We start from the raw sequence: 14,595 nt of genomic DNA, 5'->3' as shown, positions 1-14,595 counted from the left end.
CATTTCGGGCCTACCAATTCCCGAGGCCAATTGATCAAATTCAGGAGTTGCGTAGTCCCGTATGCCTCTATTTTTGTCATCGGCAATATTAACCGTGGCTTCATGAGGAGGTGGATTATCCCCCATGGTACGGTTGGGATTTCGCCGATTATTTCTACCTCTTCTTTGTCTCCTAATTGTTCTTTCCAACTCAAGATCAAGAGGTACAAGATCACCGTGTTGTAGCCGTGGCATACAACACAGGAACAACGAATGAAACAACTGACCAAGGCTCAAATAAAAATCAATATCTCAGGATAAAAATCATGCCAGTCCCCGGCAGCGGCGCCAAAAACTTGTTGTGCTAGTATCGTAAGTGTGCACACAGTGGGCAAAAGATCCCCAAAGTGGCGGTGCAAGTGCACGTCGACACTAAGATTGCTTCAAGTAATAAAGTGGTATAATACCAAGATCGTTTCCACAGGGACCGGACTTACTGAGAATCACAGACTTTTCATGAACTTCTTGAACAATGCTTCGAGTTGAGAAAATATTTGAGTTTTGATTTGTGCAAAGCGTTAAAATATGAAATAAACCTTTAAGGTTAAAAGTTAGGTATGGGTGTAAGCTTTGCTTAAGAATAATGCAGGAACAATTTGGTCAGAAACTCAAGGGACTTCTATAAGAACTCCTATCTCTCGAAAGTGAATTCTTATATACTGTGCCCACAAAGTGCCCACAAAGCGTCCAGTTTTATCAATCTTAAACTTGCCGAATTAGCTACTAGATAAAAAGATATCTGGTTCCACTAGTCTGAAGTTTTATACTCACAACGTATTGTAGCATAAACTCGACTAATATCTGAACAAAAGCTAAAAACATGCAATACCCGCATCTCTGCGTGATTATCAAAGACTCTCTCAAATCTTTGTGCATCATCTAAGCCGTATTTCAGATCCGCCCATCTCTGGATCAATGATCTAATATTAACACTTCAAAGTGATCGGCTTAGCTCATAATAAAATTAGAAAACATAAGGGAAACAGAAGAATAGAAATACATAAGAAATACTTGAACTGAAAATAAATACTTACTGTTGCCCACAGAGGGCACACAATACACAGTGGCGAGAATAAAAGACTAACTACGAAAATAAAATTACAATTAGAAAATAAACTAGTTCTACTACTACAAAGCTTGAGAGAATGCTCCAAGGTTGCTTAGCTAATTTTCTGGTGGAAAATGGGAGTGATTACAAATGAGAGAAAGCCTTCAAGAGATAGGAAAAGGTGGGACCCGGATAAACACTTTGTCCAATGGATAAAAATCTGCATTGTCCAAAGAGTAAGGACCACCCATCACCACATGTCTACTTCATCTCAGGCCATGTCACTTCTTCTTGAAAGGTTGCAAAAGGTAAAAGTACTCCAATAAATTATGAAAAGAAGGCTTTTCAATCAAAATAAAGGTAGGAGTACTTTTCATGTCTTTTCATCACTTCAACCAGGTCCATTCCTCCAAGCAACTAAATGTTTAGATCTGAACTTAGAATTAAGTCTCATTAATATCCAAGGGAATGAATATCTGAATTTTGTTCAAATCCAACTAGATGCAAATCTGCCATAAGATGAATGTGAGCAGAAAGTGGGCATTTTACCAATAGTAATGGGTTCTTTAGAAAATAATTAAATTCATGACCTTTCATCACCTCTTAACATATTTTGGACCAAAAAATACAAGATAGGAGCAAAATGGGTACCAAATATACAATAAAATAGGGGTATTGAACAACAAATAAGTCTCACAAAATGAGAGTTATCACATTCCTACAAAGCGTGGTGACGTAAGTCTGTTTTGGTATGGAATTGGATTTTTATAAACTGTTTCTACCAAGCGTGGTGACGTAGGTCTGTTTTGGTATGAAACTAGTTTTAAGAGGTAGTTCCCCCAGATGTGGTGACTTTTGTCTGTTTTGGCTTGGAACTGGGAATGGGTACTTTCAAACGTGGTGACTTTTGTCTGTTCTGATAAGTAGCCCTGTTTTGGTGGAGGAATAAGGGTGGCATATCAAGGAAAGGTGTACTTGGAATGAGGGAGGCATTGTCATATGTGGATATTATTATAACTCTTATTATTATTACTAATTGGATTCAATAGCTTTGAGTCATTATTTCTTTGTGACCTGATGAATTAGAGATATTATTCATGTTAAAAATAATAATTTAGACGTTATTGAGAAGGGGAAAATGGTTTGTCATAAAAAAACAAGTATTGCCTTAAATCTTTTCAGAGAAATTCTGGTCTTTTTAGTTTGATGATTCAAGGAATCTTTGGTTACAATATTATTTCTTATTGAGAATGTTAAATCTTTAAACAGATGTATTTTAGTAATAGAACTGGGGTTTATGAGTTTATTCTTTTATACATATCATTGAGAACTGCATCATTGAATTATATTACAAATATTTATGAGCAAAGTTACTTTATTATATTTTGGTGTTTATCACCCTGGATTTGCAAAGAAGAGATTTTCTCACTAGACCCTTCTGGTCTAACCCTCATTTTATGTTTTAAAATTATGTAATGCAGGAATGGCATGGTCCAGGGATATTAAAGGGAAAGGGAAAATGTGATTATTTTCCTAACCTGTTATCTGCTTTTGGAGATCTGATTAAGATTGCTTATTTTGAAGATACATGTTGTATTACATGTGTTAGTACAGGATTTGTTTCAGAATTTTTCATACGTAGATTTTGTACATATAGGAATCCTTGTACTAGTGGGACCTTGGGATGTAATTTATATTTCCATGTAATGAAATATGTGTTATATGCAAATGTGGAGTTTGGGGGTGTTACATCTTTCGAGACTAATATTGAAAAAAGCAAAGCCCAGGTCAATTCTTGTCACAACCCCACCAGCTACTCATTTATCTCTTAACATATAAGTGTTTCAATAACACTTGGGGCACGCAGCTCACAATCTATCAGTTTCTCATTCGGAGAAATATCATATTGAATCAGAAGGATATATGTCCCCCCTTCAAGTCTTTTTGATCACGAATTGAGTTTGATAAATTTGTGTAGTCCACACGGTTAATCTTTTTGAGCCTAAACATAAGCATTTGTTGCTTTATCTTTCCGCATTACACAGAATTTGCATTTTATATGTTATTTTGCCGAAACATTCATATATATTCTTTTCTAAGATATCGATTATTGAATGGAAGACCTAGTGAGATGAGCATCATAAAGTCTCATATATACAGTACATCTGTTGTACTGAGTATATCTGTTATAGTCACAGGCCAATCTTTTTATAAGATTGAAAACAATTTCATACGTTGAAATTGGTTGTTACCTTCCCATTCCTTTAATCTGAAACGATTAAACAAGTGGATTTGAAAATATCTACTTACAAATTCATGAATTGACGGCTTTCGCAGAAAATTTCAATCATTCTGGAGTATGATGTAATGATTCTCATTTCATCATAAGGGGGAGTATGTAATAATGAATGAAATGTTCAATTCTGAACATTATAAGGGAAGTTTGTTGTAAAGATCAAGGGGGAGTAATATCAAAATTGGCAAAAGATTCAAAAGGAGTGCAACTGGAGATTATCACTGAAGATTATTCCGATGCTACAGTGTATGAGAGTTGTTGAATGTGAAGATCAATTTTACAGCAGTTTGCTGATAAAGACTACCTTTGAAGAGAAAGTTTGTTAGAGCTTTCAATTCAGAAGATTGTTACTGTTTTTGTTCTACATTGTCAAAAGAGAAGATCATCACTGTTCTACATTTAAGGGGGAGAATGTTAGAAGATCTTTCTCAATAGACGATTGCCTGAAGATTTCAAGTTGAAGATTGTTTTGAAGAAGTCATAAAGTGCCTAAAGTGACAAAGATCAAACGAGACTCAAAGCGCGTAAATTATTTCAAGTTTGAATACAAAGGGGGAGAATGTTAGGACTGAAAATTAGTGTTAAATTGTATTCATCTTGAAAGTTAATTTTGTCTATAATTGTATAAAAGTCATCGTGTTTGACTTTTATGTAGTTTGACTTTGACTTTCTAAACTTTCATGTTTGACCTTATATAAAGGGTAAGTCTTTTGTAATTAGAGTAGGAACTCAATTGTAAAATCATTTTACGTAATAGAAAATTTGACCATTCTTTGAAGTTTGACTTTCTCTCCCAACCTACATCAAGTGTTCTTAAAGATATATTCAGATTCTGCCATGGATTCAATGATGTCTACTTGAAGATTGATTCAAAGGGAACAACAAATGAAATCTGATTCAGAATTAGAAAGTGAAACACAATCAGATATAGATAATTTAATAACACAAATAGGATATATGGATATTAATGATAATTTCATAAATATAAAACCAGAGACAAAAATTGATAAATACATATGATCCAGGATTTAGAGACACTTTAGGAAAACGGATAACACACATTAGAGATAAACTAAGTGAATGGTGTGGAGATGCTATTTTAGCCAAAATGACAAAAGGATTAAAAATAAAATTATATTTATGTTGTGATAGACCAAAAATGCCCTTAATGATAGGATGTGATAGTTCTTATTATTATGGAAAGATAAAAAAGAAATATAAAAAGAGAAGTCAATATAAAAAGAGATTTTTTTTAAAGAGAAAGACAAAATATTACAAGAAAAAAGGATATAATAGAACAAATAAGCCTACATTTAAAAGAAAACAAAAACCAAAAGAATGTCGATGTTATTATTGCAAAGAGATAGGACATTATGCTGATAAATGTCCCGAAAAATTTAATAAAAAATGCTAAGAAATTTGAAATAGATGAAAATATTGACAAAAAATATTGAAAAAATTAAAAATGATGGAGATTTTATTCAAATTGATGATTTTCAAGACATAGATTCCGATGAAAGTATATTTATACTAACTGATACAGAATATACTTCTTCCGAAAATGAATAGATTGGAAATTTCTTCTGCAAGTTCTTCTAACCCAGTAATCGATTTTCAAGATGAACAAAGAGGAGAATATAGATAGTAAATATTGATAGATAAGAAAAGGTTCAAACAAATACAACGTGAACACTTTTCATTATCTAATTATTCTGGATTTAAAATAAATACATTACAAAGGTTATGAATAAAACCCAGAAATCACCATTTATTTTTTGGATTAAACATCCAAGAAAGGACATTAGATATAGATATGACTTGTAAAAAAGTAATGATACATTTATTGTCCAAAAAAGACATACAAAATAAACTAAGTAAAATAAAAACTTGAAATTAGAAATACATTGTAACATCCCCCCGTCCACGTGGTCCGAAACGAGCGGTGTCACTAACGGGACTTAATTCAAAGACACAAACATTGCAGAGCTACTAATAAACTCCAAATGTAGATTAACTTCTAAAACATGCTTTACAATCCAAAATATTACATTCTAACAGCTATTTATAAGCTTAGAATATTATACATCTACAAATGAGTTTACCAACTCCAAAAAGTCAAATGTTCGATCTCAAGTCCCGTCCCTTATCAGTATCATTTGGAACCTGCCGTGTCAAAAAACAAGAACACGGCTGAGCACGGGGATTAGTGAACAGATTGTAATATAAACTTGAAATAATAATACGTCATCTATAATAAAGCGGAAGACTTAAAAATCAATGAAACTAAATTCATAAAAAATAAGACATTTCACAGTTCTCATTTCAAAACATCATTTAAACAAAATCCGTCAATTCCTGTAGTATTCGTGGGGTGGCCAAACCACACGTACTATCGGGCCGGCGTGCGGGCACATATCCCGAGTCCCCCGTCAATCTAACCATAGTCACATGGTGGGTAATCCTAGGATCTATCTATCCGCCCTAAAGCCAATAAAATTGGCCTAGTCCACAAGGTGGGTTCACGTAAGCCACTATTGGGCCTAACCCTGTGGACCGAGTTCACCTGCAGGACGCCATGACTACCAAGCCACCATAGAAGACATCCCAAATGATGTGCCCATTAATTGAGTTGTTCTGAAAACCAATAAAACAAAACATGTGCCACTACCCGAATGACGTTCATAAAAACTCAATTTTCAAAATACTTCATAAAACTCGAAACTACTTCAAAATATGTAAATCAATTTAATAAACTTGAAAGATTCAAACATACAATTCAACGAACTAAAATCAAGTGTTCACGATAAAGATTCAAAGAGTTTACGATAAAGATTCAAGAGTTATATATATACGTAATTTATTGACCACTTTTAAGCGATCAATCATAAAGTGGTGAACCACTGTTACGAAGAGTCAACTACAACAACTAGTTGCCCAAGATTAAAAGAAAGTGAAATCCGTACCTTAAGCGGAATAGAGAAGCAAAGCACGATCAAACGAGATTCACGGTAAAGTTCGACTTCCTCGCGTGCCTAATGAATGCGCAAATCGGTTATTACTTAAACAACGTAAAATCATATCTTAATTCTACTAATAAATTACTTAGGTTCTACATGTTTTTAAACAACTTAAACTTCAAATGGGACAGTCGGATATGCATTAAGAAATCGACTCAACACTTATGTAACACCCCAAAACACACATTGCATGTAACACATATTTCATACAAAAGAAATACATGTTTATATCACACTCAGGTCTCTTAGTACAAGAAATACAGAATACAAGGTCCAAAAATTCTAGTACATTTCTTGCATATAGGAAAATATTACATTTTCCCCTTCCCCTTACTGACGGTTCCTCCTGCAATACATAGTTAAAATCACAAAACGAGGATTAGACCAAAAGGTCTAGTGAGATACCCTATTTATGTCATTGCAGGGTGAAAATCACCAAAACTTTTATGGAAAACAACTATTCATATATATAACCAATATATGAACGAATAGAGACATAATACCAGATTCTTTCCACTTTTCAAGCTAAGCACACAGCTATTCAGATATCATACCTTTGAACCAATCAGGTTTCATATAATGCCACTTTTAAACCTTTTTCTAACCAGACAAGGTTTATATAAAGTTTCAGGCCAAATCTGTTATTTTCTCCTCAATAACATCTAGACTATGATTTCCAATAAGAACCTTGATCCTAAATCTTGAAATCACAAAGAAATAAAGATTCCAAACCACGGTAGTCTTAAGGGATATAATAAAAAGAGTTATATTATACAACACACATACAAATGCCACCCTTATATCAAATGTACACCTCTCCTTGATATGCTAACCTTATCCCATGGTACACCTCTCCTTGATATGCCACCCTTATCCCATGGTACACATCTCCTTGATATGCCACCCTTATTTCTTCATCAAAACTTTTTGCAAAAACAATTCCAAATAGACCGCAACCAATGGAATTATTACTAATCCAAAATCATTTATATCAAATTTCCATTTTTATGATAAAATAACAATTTTCATCAATCAAGCACAAGGCATAGAACAAATCCGGTAAACATAGGCTTGGCCGGACTTCATCTCCAGTCAAGTCTTAGCCGGTTTACCAAATCTGGACAACTCATCGCCCAAGGCTTGTCTGATTTAACACTTCGATTAAATTTTAACATCTTCTTTCGGATACAAGTCCGGACAATACATCGCCTAAGACTTATCCGATTTAAAACACTCCGGTCATCACATGGTCGTATTCATACTTCTTCATTCAAAATGTTTACCACATTTATCATTCATAACTCGCTCAGTGCTTAACCGGTTTAAAACTAAACCGCTTAACACTTGTTCGGTTTAGGGCTTAATCGCCCAACCCTTGTTCGATTTAAAAATAATCTGGTCACCCTTTGTCCGGATAAAACCCTTGAACAAATAACTGATTTCTTTCCAAAATAAACAACATTCAAATAAAACCARTAACAAGTTTTATGCAAAAGGTTTAGAAATCACTCACCTTGAAAAACCTTTTGAAATCAGTTACTTGAAAATCTTAGATTCCAAATCAAAAAATAATCCGGACACCACTTCCTTCTAAATCGCACACTAATTTTAGAATAGGCAAGAAAAAGAGAATGGAGGCTTCAACCTCCTTTTATACCTTTCCTTAACAGGAAAGTCGGTCACATGCATACACCCACACACTATGCACTCATATAACATGCATGTATGTATATTTATATATATATATATATAGATATAATTTCTACATATACACATAATCACTTACATGCATTTATATTATGCACATAATTTCTACACACTAGCATGATCAAATAAAACGAATTTTATCATTCTATCACGTAATCATTTAATCAGATAATCACGTATTTATTACCTCGGGTGATAACCAAGATCGAGTTATCACAACTTAGCTTTATATAATTCTGTTTCGACTTTTAATAGCTTTTGACCCTCATTTTCGGGAGGATTTTTACCCTACTTAGAGATTAGTATAGAAAATACTATCTAAAAGAAAGATGTAGTATGATATGTGATGAAAGTGCTGGTTTTCGAATCACCTCATTTGGATTATCCATCTATTTTATACGAATTTTATGAAACAGCAGATCAATCCTAAATATAGTGCAAATAGCCCCGAAAACACGTTGTTTCGAGCCACATAGAATCATAACTGGATTTTCGATCCTACATGAAAGTTGTAGTATACATTAAGCGCTTTCTAACTGCAAAATATGAGCTTATTCTGACTTATGGTTTGTAAGTTATACACTATCAAAATATGGACCTGCATAGTCGGTAAAATCCGATTCCGTAATTCCCGACTAACTTTTATAATCCAAATTTCATAATTCGCTACATTTACGTGCTATAAACATGTTTAACATACTAAATAGTAAAACAAGTCCAATGGTCGCTAACCTAAGCTTAATCATGCAATTTTACTCTTTTCGGCATTATATCGAACAATTGGTGTGCGGTTAAATATATACACCAAATCTAACCATTATGAAACCATAATCTACCATTTTAATTTCTACATCAATTTAACCAATCCTAGCATTCTAAACATGAAATATATCATCCTTATAACAATATCCATCGTAAACTTAAATATAACATAATTTATACACCGGTCTAAAAAAATGCTAACGTAAACACCCTAATAAAAGTGAATAAAATTTATACCTTTATGAAGGGTTCGAAGAGTGGATTCCGAATATATAATTGTTATTTCGATTCCTTCAACGATTTGTAAAATATTTTAGAGAGAAAAAAATTAGGGAGAGATGAGAGGCGGTGAAGAAGAAGATACAGGACGATGGATGTTTTTTTTCTCTTATATATATATATATATATATATATTATAATTATAATAAATTTAGTAATTTGATGGTTTTAACCCTTCAATAATTACCGATAGTTATTTAAGTACGTTACAATTTGGGTAAGTTAACGAGAATGTGTTTTTAAAACTTGGGTCTTACAATTCCCCCCCCCCCCCCCCTTAAAAGAAGATTTCGTCCCCGAAATCAAATTTAGAGATAGGAAACTTACATCAGTTTATGAATTCTAGGTACTCCCGACGCATAGGCTCTTCAGTTTCCACACGTTGCCTCACGTTCCGAGTGATTCTTCCAGAGAACTTTTGCAAAAGGGATCACTTTCTTTCGTGTACCTCTCTCCTCGCGATTAAGAATTGTCTCAGGCTCCTCGTGATAAGATAGATCAGGCTCTATGGGATCCAAAGGATATTCAATGATGTGTAGGGGATGATAGTTGTATCCTCGCAATGAAGAGACATGGAACACATTATGTATGTGGACAATTGTGGCGGTAGAGCTAACTTGTAGGCCACAGATCCAACCCTTTCCAGAATTTCAAAAGGACCAATATAGCTCGGGCTGAGCTACCCTTTGAGACCGAAACGTCTAATACCATGAGTCAAGGAAACTTTCAAGAAGACTTTATCACCCGATTGGATCTCGATAGGTCGTCGTCGTTTGTCGGCGTAGCTCTTTTGACGAGCCTAAGCGTCTTTCATCATTTGACGTGCAATTTCGACCTCCTCGGTAGTGACTTGTACTAATTCTGGGCCTTCTAAAATATGTTCTCCAACTTCATTCCAACAAGTTGGTGTTCGACATTTTCGGCCATAAAGTGCTTCATACGGGGCCATGCCGATACTCGACTACCAGCTATTATTATAAGAGAACTCTATTAGGTACAAGTATTATCCCAATTTCCATGCCATTCCAACGCAAATGCTCGGAGTATATCCTCCAATGTTTGAATTGTATGTTCATATTGCCCATCTGTTTGCGGATGAAAGGCTGTACTAAAATTTAAACGTGTGCCCCAAGCTTTATGTAAACCTTCCCAAAATCGAGATGTAAAACATGGGTCTCGATCAGAGGTAATCGATACAGGTGTCCGATGAAGACGCACAATCTCACGTTGGAAAACTTCGGTCAGCTTATCAATTGACCAAGTTTGTCGGACAGGAAGAAAATGAGCCGATTTTGTCAGTCGGTCTATCACTACCGAGATTGCATCGTGTTTCAAGATCGTACGGGGTAATCCGACTACAAAATCCATAGTTATGTGCTTCCATTTCCATACTGGAATGTTCAACAATTGGAGAACACCACCCGGACATAGATGTTCAATTTTAACTTGTTGACAAGTGTGACAACAAGCAACAAAGTCGGTGATATCTCGCTTCATTCCAATCCGCCAGAAATGGTTCCTCAAATCACGATACATTTTTGTTGTGCCAGGATGAACAAAAAACATAGAGTTATGAGCTTTGGTCAGAATTAGATCTCTAAGCTCCGAGTTATTAGGAACATAAAGACGATCCCGAAACCACAACACATGATCATCATCGATTCTGAACTCTGAACTAGAATTCTCTTGTGCCTGCTGGAAATTTGCCCATAACTCACTATCATTTTGCTGGGCTTCTTTGATTCGAGAGATTAGAGTTGGTTCTACCATTAGATTCGATAGAATTTTTGTTTGTGAACTCATATAGATTTCTAGTCTGAACCGCTCGATTTCCAAAGCCAACTCTGTAGAAACAATTAAAGAAGAAACTTGTTCCACAAATTTATGTCTTAAAGCGTCAGCGAGTACATTAGCTTTTGCCCGAATGATACTCTATCTGAACATCGTAATCTTACGGATGTTCGAGCCACCTTCGTTGATGCATATTTAACTCTTGAGTGCGAATATGACTGCAACCAATTCAAGATCATAAGTCGGATAATTGACCTCATAAGGCTTTAATTGACGAGAAGCATATGCGATCACTTTTYCGTGTTGCATAAGAACACAACCGAGACCTTTCTTTGAAACATCACTATAAACTTGAAACCCACCAGTGCCAGACGGTAATACAAGAATAGGTGCGGTAACCAATCGACGCTTTGATTCTTCAAAACTAGATTCTTGTTCAGAACCCCAATTGAATTTGACTCCTTTCCGAAGTAATCGGGTCAACGGCAGAGATGTTTTAGAGAAACCTTCAACGAATCATCTATAATAACCAGCCAGAGCCAGAAAACCACGAACTTCAGATACGTTCGTAGGTCGTGACAATTAGTGACGGTTTCAATTTTCGCCGGATCGACTTTGACAGCTTCAGCAGAAATTACGTGTCCAAGAAAAGACACTTGATTGAGCCAAAATTCACATTTGGAAAGTTTTGCATACAACCTTTTTGTTCGAAGGGTCTCCAAAACAATTTGAAAATGTTGATCATGTTGCTTTCTTGACTTCGAGTAAATCAAGATGTCATCAATAAACACGATAACAAATTCATCGAGATAATCCTTGAAAACCCGATTCATAAGATCCATAAAAACCGTTGTAGCATTAGTTAGCCCAAAAGGCATTACTAAAAATTCGTAGTGCCCTAACGAGTTCTAAATGTAGTTTTTGAAATATCAGAATCTCGGATACGAAGTTGATGGTACCCGGACCGAAGATCAAATTTGGAAAAGTATTGTGCCCCTTGTAATTGATCGAACAGATCATCGATTCTTGGCAACAGATACTTGTTACGGGTCGTTACTTTATTAAGTTCCCGATAATCGATACAAAGACGCATCGTACCGTCTTTCTTTTTAACGAAAAGAACTTGAGCTCCCCAGGGTGAAACACTGGGCTGAATGAAACCTTTCTTCAATAAATCATCGAGTTGAGTTTTAAGCTCTTTCATTTCAGTTGGAGCCATTCGGTAGGGAGCCTTGGATATAGGAGATGCTCCCGGGACTTGATCGATGGTAAATTTGACTTCCCGTACCGGTCGTATACCTGGTAAATCATCGGGAAACACATCAAGATATTCAGAAACAACATGTATGGATGTACAAGTAGGAAATACCTGTTTGGGATCTTGTAGAGCAGCAAAAAAACTTTCATTGCTTTGCCACGTATATTGTTTCACAATAATAAAGAATACTGCACTAACATCTTCTTTTGGAGTACCTCCTTGGAAGATTGCCTCCGGGTTGTCTATATCCCCAAACAGAATTTGTTTGGCATTACAGTCTATTGTTGYCCGGTGGMSTGACAACCAGTCCATACCCAATATTAAATCGAAGTAGGACATATGCATTGGAAGTAGAGTGACCTCTCGTATGCAGTCCCCAATAAGCAATGGACAGTTGGAAAAACGAGTTAGCACACAAATTGAACCACCCATTGGAGTAGATTATACCACTGGAAATTCGGTGGTTTGCTCATATGGGTTTAATTGGGATTCTAATTGTTCAGAAACAATTAAGTGTGTCGCACCAGTATCAAACAAAACATAAACAGATAAATCAATTAATTTAACATGACCCGAAATCATACCCGCTTGAGATTTGCTGCCAGATAATGCAAAGACTCGTCCACTAGTACTTGGTTGTTTACCTTTCCCTTTATCAGTTTGGATCCAAGCCTTAGGACAATCTTTTGCCATGTGACCTTGTTCTCGACAATCGAAACAGGAACCGGTCATCTTTATGCACGGACCCGGTCGATGTCGAAGATTGCAACGATCAAAATTAATAACAGGGCTAGAAACATTTTGACTCTTACTGCTAGACAATAGTGGAAGTCGTGGCAAGAAAAGATTCGAGCCTTTTTGAGTATCGTTGCTCGACTTTGATTTTACAAAACGAGGGTTGCTTCGGGAGAAAGATTCAAATCCACGTTTATTATTGTTAAAGCGTGAAGTTAACCATTGTTGTTGTGACCGGTCAATATTATTTGTTGCATCAGCCACTTCAGTAACGGTATTAAAAGGATGATTCAAGAGATGATCTTTATACCTCGAGTTCAAAGTCCACTTAAATTTGTCAGCTTGTTGGACTTGAGTGCTTGTAGTATTTCCTGCAAAATGAGAAAATTTAAGAAACTGCGCCATGTAGTTGGCAATTGTTTCTTCCTCGCCTTACTAGATAGTAGCATATTCCCGCACATAGGCATCATGATCAGCCGAGGTAAAGTACTGCTTGAAGAAAAATTCTTTGAAATTATTCCACGACAAATCTTTAACAGATGGATCAGTTTGGATACAAGATTCCCACCAGTTATTGGCTTCTTTCTCAAACATATAAGTAGCGAAACGGACCCGATACTGATCTGGAACATCTAAGACATTGAAAATCTTTTCTATGTGTCGAATCCAGTGTTCGGCATCCACAGAATCTATGGCAATTGAGAAGGACTGAGCTTTATGTTTGTTAAACCTTTCAGGCCATGTATATATTTCACCCGTTGGTTACCCAAAATGGATATAAAAATTCCAGTATTTGGTGTAGGAACAAGATTTAGGTTTGAAGGAAGATTATGTGTTGATTGTTGCATAGCCTGAATGGCCTGCCAGAGATATGTAGGAATCATACTTAACATGGTCTGACGGACAACATCAGCAATATTGGGTTCACTTCCACCCCCCAATGGATTGGGGTTGGGGTTTGGATTACCCTTTTGTTGAGATCTGGATTTGCGTGGGCGACCACGTCTCGACATTCTAAAATAAAACAACATGAAAATCAGAATTCAAAATAGTTATGGATTAGAAAAACGGTAGATAGAATTAAAGTTTAGTATACCCATTTTTAAGTCTACCCATTTCTCACAGGTCAAACAAACTTAGTCTACAAGTCAAAACATATGCTCTGATACCACATTTGTAACATCCCTCGTCCACATGGTCTGGAACGGGCGGTGTCACTATTGGGACTTAATTCAAAGACACAAACATTGCAGAGCTACTAATAAACTCCAAACATAGATTAACTTCTAAAACATGCTTTACAATCCAAAATATTACATTCTAACAACTATTTATAAGCTTAGAATATTATACATCTACAAATGAGTTTACCCACTCCAAAAAGTCAAACGCTCAATCTAAAGTTTTGTCCCTTATCAATATCACTTGGAACCTGCCATGTCAGAAAACAAGAACACGGTTGAGCACGGGGCTGAGTGAACAGATTGTAATATAAACTTGAAATAATAATACGTAACATCGATAATAAAGCGGAAGACTTAAAAATCAATAAAATTGAATTCATAGAAAATCAAGACGTTTCACAGTTCTCATTTCAAAACATCATTTAAACATAATCCATCAATTCCTGTAGTGTTAATGGGGTGGCCAAACCACACGAACT

The sequence above is a fragment of the Cynara cardunculus genome, unplaced genomic scaffold, assembly GCF_001531365.2.
Source record: "Cynara cardunculus var. scolymus isolate 2C unplaced genomic scaffold, CcrdV1 Un_Scaffold_4617, whole genome shotgun sequence".
NCBI classification, from domain to species: Eukaryota; Viridiplantae; Streptophyta; class Magnoliopsida; order Asterales; family Asteraceae; genus Cynara; species Cynara cardunculus.
This window is presented reverse-complemented; position numbering follows the sequence as displayed.